This window comes from Melitaea cinxia, chromosome 21, assembly GCF_905220565.1.
Source record: "Melitaea cinxia chromosome 21, ilMelCinx1.1, whole genome shotgun sequence".
Classification (NCBI taxonomy): Eukaryota; Metazoa; Arthropoda; class Insecta; order Lepidoptera; family Nymphalidae; genus Melitaea; species Melitaea cinxia.
The window spans coordinates 710,840-717,101 of record NC_059414.1 but is presented as its reverse complement, the minus strand read 5'-3'; positions in this window follow the sequence as shown (position 1 = coordinate 717,101).

Below are 6,262 nucleotides of genomic sequence, written 5' to 3'. Positions count from 1 at the left end.
GACTTTAGATCCTATGTCTGAATTGCGTTTTTAAAACCTCCCCAAGAAGTTGAACGAGCCACCTATCTTAAACTTTCAGATCTCATCAAAGTGCTCGCAATGAGTCTTTTTTGTGAACTTGCAAAAGGAAAATATAAAGAGATTAAAATATATTCAGTTCGACCTAAAAAATTTACTTCCCATTTATGAGTTCGTTATAAACTCTGAATTCTGAGCTTATAAAAATAATAATAATAATACACTTTATTGTACACCAAAAACAGAAATAATACATATCAAAGAAATAAAAAATATATATATATTGACAATAATGAACTACTTAAGACGTCATATTAACTCTATAAGAGGTTTTTTAAAAGACTTCATACTGAAATATTTATGATTTGGTTGCTTACTGCGTACCCACGCTTGTCACGCTGCGGGAGTGACACTACACGCAGTCACGCGCGCGCACACACACGCACACACATATCGTATCGCGTCGCGCATACGCGTGCGTCCACAAGCTATCGCCCCAAAGCTACAAGCGTGCTTCACAGGCTGGTTTTGTAGCCTACCCACAAAATAACTCTTCAGTCATCCGTGCGAGACCCTACGCCTGCAACGACACCGAAATATCGGAAGTTTCTGAATAGAATCAAAAGTGTTTATAGTGACCGTAAACATTTAAAACTATTCCTTTATGTATTATCCATCATACGTCTCGTGCTATTTTTGATTTTATAAAAATTTTCATGTATCAAACAGCGTTAGTAACTGTAATTTCTGGATGACATTACAAAACTGTCAAAAATCCCGCCTTTTTTAAAGCTCCAGTAGCACAATCTTTGAGCGCAATTGGTCAGCGCACGGTACTTAAGTTTTTTTTTTACAAAAATATAACTGTGCTGAATATATGAATTATTAACATAAATTATTCTGAACCAATACCTAAAATAATGTAATATAATATGATATAATTATTACATGTTTTTGTTTGCCACAGAATTAAAAAAAAATGAGTTCTGAAAAGTTTTGTCTGCTTTCCCAGCATATTTTAGTTTAATTTAAAAAAAAACTTCATAATGTTATTTAACCGATTTCTTTATAAATGTGATAGCCTAAAATTATATTATTATTTCTTATGACTGAGGTGTACGAGGTGTTTATAAAAATATTTTTTACAGTAGGTATAACGTGGTTGAAGACAATACAACCGACTTAATTTATTATAATTTAAACATACTAGATTTACTCTAATTGTTTTAACTTTAAATCAAAATCTCCTTAGGTTACCTATTTTCATTATTTTATACTTATCGTTGCCGCGTTGGCGCAACGGTTACAGCCATGGATTGTACCTTTTGCGCTGGCGGTTGCGGGTTCGATCCCCGCACATGACAAACATTTGTATTGGCCATACAGGTGTTTGCAGTGGTCTGGTTGTTTGTGCAGTACTTGTGGGTCTCCCCACCGTGCCTCGGAGAGCATGTTAAGCCGTCGGTCCCGGTTGTTATCATGTACACCTGATACCGGCCGTTACTCGTAGTAGGGAATATATCCGCCAACCCGCATTGCAGCAGCGTGGTGGATTAAGCTCTTATATTATATTATTTCAGAATTATATTTCAATAATTCTTAATTAATACACGATATTAAATATCACTTAAATTGTTTTATGCTTTGGCAAGTTGTATATTTTAATGAAATAGTTTAATTAAACCTTACATTGACAATTCAATGTATTTGTTCTAGTCACTGTTATGATAAGAATTACTATAAAAGACAATAATTATATCAATAAATATAATTTTTTACCATTTATTGTTTCATTTATGCATTTACAAACAAATAAACAAGTGAGGACTAGGATTAATGTGCCGAACAGTGGATTTCAAATATCTCAATAGTTTAACTTGGTCGCTTAAAAAAATGATTTCCCAAAATATTCTCTATATTTAGTGTTGTCGACATTAAGGAAACAAAATAAGGATAATTTATCTTTTGTGAACTCTGTTAATCATCTTTTGTAATTTACGATTGGCAATTCTTAGAAAATGTATCAAATAGCACTGGATATTTAAATCAATGTCTATCCTGTATGTACCTGGCAGTTATAGTAATATTAAGAAAATGGGAGAATTTCCAACTTTTGTATCAATCCATTCTATTTTCAAAATCAGTTGTTCTAACTATGGTAGGTATGGAGGGTGGAGGTGAGGAGAATAAGCTTTATATGCAATATATGCTTATAATGCACGTTAACAGTGTGTCCAATGTTGTAAAGAACTGTAAAATGTTTATGTATGCTGATGACATGTGTCTAGCTTTTGCTTCTAAAAACATAACCGAAGTGCAACAAGGTATACAGGAAGATTTGCAGGCACATGACAACGGCATTATTTTGAATTTGTCAAAAACGAAATGTATACATATACACTCTCCATACAATCAAAATGCCAAATCTGTAAGTGAAAATGACCTTACTATAATGGGACATACATACGACTGCTTACATAAGGATAAATCAAACTGTAATTGTAACAAATTAAACTATGTCGATAAATTTAGATATTTAGGTCTCACCATTGATAAAAATTTTAATTGGAGGTCACATATAAATGAGACTTGTAATAAGCTAAGGTCCATATTAGGAAAGTTTTACCAGCTAAAAAATGTTTTAAGCAAATCTACTATACGAGTTGTATATTACGCGCTTGCCAACTCGCTCATTAGTTATGGTCTGCTTATATACGGCCGAACCTTTGTAACTTACTTAAAAGACGTTAAAGATCTCCAAATAAGACTGATAAAGTTCCTAGTTAATAAAAATATTAAAAGGCAGTGTAATAAAGATTATGATAAATTGTTTCCCATCTGTAAAATAATACCAGTAGATAAAAAAGTAGATTATTTAATAGGCTTACAGTATTATTACAAAGATACATATAAAATTAATGTTAAAAATAAGTACAACACCCGTAGGGCTAGAGAAAATAAATTAATTAAACCAAAGATACATAATTACTATGGGCCAAGAACATCTCGATATCTGGTTCCTAAAGTATTTAATAAAATGGATTTTTTAAGACAAGATTTGGGAATTAGTATTGGCTCACTTAAGAAAAAACTTAAACAATATATTTTGGAAAGGTAAAAAAAAAAAAAAAAGTTAAAAAACCTGTCATTGTATAAAAAAAAATAATATTTCGTTTTCAAAAATTATTTTTCATTTTTCTTATGTTTTAAGCATAGTTTATAGTTGGATTAAGTTAAGAGAATGTCATATTTTGCCTATTTACAATGTCGTTATGTGTTAAATAAGAGCGTGTCTCGCCATCAAACAGCAAAGTTTGGCGAGGACAATCAAGCTGTAAGACCATTGTAATTATTTTTGAAATAAATTAAATTAAAAAAAAAAAAAAAAAAGAAAGTCAGAAAGTGTCCGTCGAAACGCATCAAATTAGGCTGGCGGCACATAAGCATCAGGGTAAATCTTAAAGGAAGCGCCAAACATTATTAGAGTTGGTTTTCTAAATAAATCAGTAAACGTACTGTTCACAGCTTACGAAGTAAAATCATTTTAGATGCAGGTTTTCTTATGATAATTTTTTATGGTTATGTTTACATTATTTTGTACAAGGTAAGTTCTTGAAATTTTCGATAATTAACTAATTTAGTCGACAATGGTATTAAATTTTTTAACTAGACATACTTCAATAAAATTAATCTGCAATTGCTACATTCATACCATACTCTTTGTCTCCACCAGCGCCATTTTGAAGGGTTTTTAAACTGTTATTTACAACATACAGCTGGACTTTTTCAACTTTTCTCCCATATGAAATGATTCTCCTCCCCTCTACCTTCCATAGTTCTGTACTTATATACTCTTTGTAGATCTGATCATGGATCTTGGAGCCAAGCTTGAAGCCAAGCTCCATGGTTCTGATGATCCAATTATTTCAATTATCATAATGACTTAAGTTATCTTTAAATAAAACACAATAACAAGTGTACACAATTTATTTATCACTTATATAACTAGTTTTAGTAGAAATCATGTAAAAAAACGAGAGTTAGTATAAAAATACTGATCGAAAAATTTAATTTCGTTCTTAGTGAGTTAAAACTCTTTAGGACAAGCTTAAATGCGTTTTACACTATCTAGAAACATGTCTATGAAATGATTTATCGCTTATATCAAGCCTTTTATGTAATTATGCATATTATACATAAGTGAAAACTACATATATTAATATATATTATTACGAAATAGCTTTGTATTATTAACATAGGTACTTTTTAAATTAAAATTCAAACATAGGCTGAAACGACGATAGAAAAATAAATACTACAGGAACACCACTGCTTGAAAGCAGTATTATTTAGCTGTGATCTTCTTGATTCGTTTCGTGATATATCAAAACTGGTCGTTTTACTAACATATACCTAATATTTATATACCTAAAAAACCTGGTACGTAGACAACTGGATGGGATATCACACAGGTGAAACCGCGTCGCTCAGTCAGTAGCTTATATATTTTTAAATTAATAAACAATAATTAAACGATAAACCATTTTAAACTTCTATTAAAAGAATTCTATCATCATATTATTCAAAATATATAAAAAATATGTATATTGTAGGTATTTCGTACATTACAGTTTTGTATATAAGATCTCACTGTTAGTGATAAGACCGCCTTTTCACGTTTTTATGTTACGAAAATGATTTTTTCTCTAATGTTATTTTAAAAGTGCGATAAAGTATTAAATAAATAAATAAATAACTTCAGTGTTAATCGTTTAATGATCAAAGTTCAATAATTGATTATTATGTATCTCTATAAGGTTGTCTGACCGAAATAGCTTTCTTAGCAATAAGACCGCCTTACTACATTTTTCTATTTTGGTTACAATTGATGATGATTTAGGTTTTTTTATCCAACTGCTGGATATGGGCCTCTTTCTCCATGTAGCAGAAGGATTATTGTATAGTAAAAAGAATTGATCATTTAGTAAAATAAACAAATATAATAACAGTAAAAAGGACTATTACCACTCTGTCAAATCTCAGTATTTTAGAAATATTAAAATTTTATTTTAATGTACATTATTTATTAGTAAAATGAAATATTTATGATGAGTAGAACTCGTAAATTTCATTACAAGTTGGACAAAATGTAATTAAATAAAAAGAACCAATGGAAAATAAAAAAATATATTAATCATTCAAGCGTCAATATATAATGTGATTGTATTGAAGCAAGCTTTATTATATACTTTATATATATTTCACATAAATATTAATAAGTTAAGAAGTTACTTAAAGATTATAAAATTTTTTACTTGCGTTTAAGATTTTACAAATGATGCATCATTGACAAAACTAATCGTTCTTGAATATAGAAACGAGGTGACACAGAGAGAAATCAATTTTCTACCTTTTTTAATATTAACTACACTTATGTAAAATATATTTTTAATTGTCATACAACTTGCAATGAAAAAAATATGAGATCGTTTAATCTCTGAGCGTTCAAAAATATATAAAAATGCAACTTTAGAAACATACAAAATTTCTTATTAGTTTATAAATAAATATATTAGTCGTATAAGCTATGTTTAATCACGAGATAGGTTTAGGATGTTTACCATACAATTTAGTTATTACTAGCTCTGTCTTGCTTTATTGTGCTCTTCTGTGCTCTATTATACTTTAGATATTTTTTTTATATATATACAACTAGTTCTAACAAGCGTACAGCTCACCTGATAGTAAGCGATACCGTAGCTTATAGACGCCTGCAACACCAGAAGCATCGCAAGCGCGTTGCCGACCCAATCCCCAACCCCCGCACGAGCTCTGGTCACCTTACTCACCAACAGGAACACAATACTGTTTGAAAACCTTTAGTATTATTTAGCTGTGGATTAGTATCTCCTGTAAGGTCGAGGTACTATTCCAGTCGGGCTAAATAGATAATTCTAATACTGAAGTTATTATATAAATAAAGAGAAAGAAATTTCAAAAACTAACATTTGATAAAGTTTAACATTGAAACGCTGGTAAATATGGGCAAAACATATCATGCCATATATGAAACCTAACTCCGTTTACCTCTTTTCAGTATACGTTTTTCCATCAAAATCGATGGCATTTGATGTTTTCAGAGGTATTCCTCTTACTTCTAATAAAAATATATAGTAGTTACAACAGAGCACAGTTCAGCGCATACATTTGAATTAAATATCACAAATCACTCAAATCATACCGA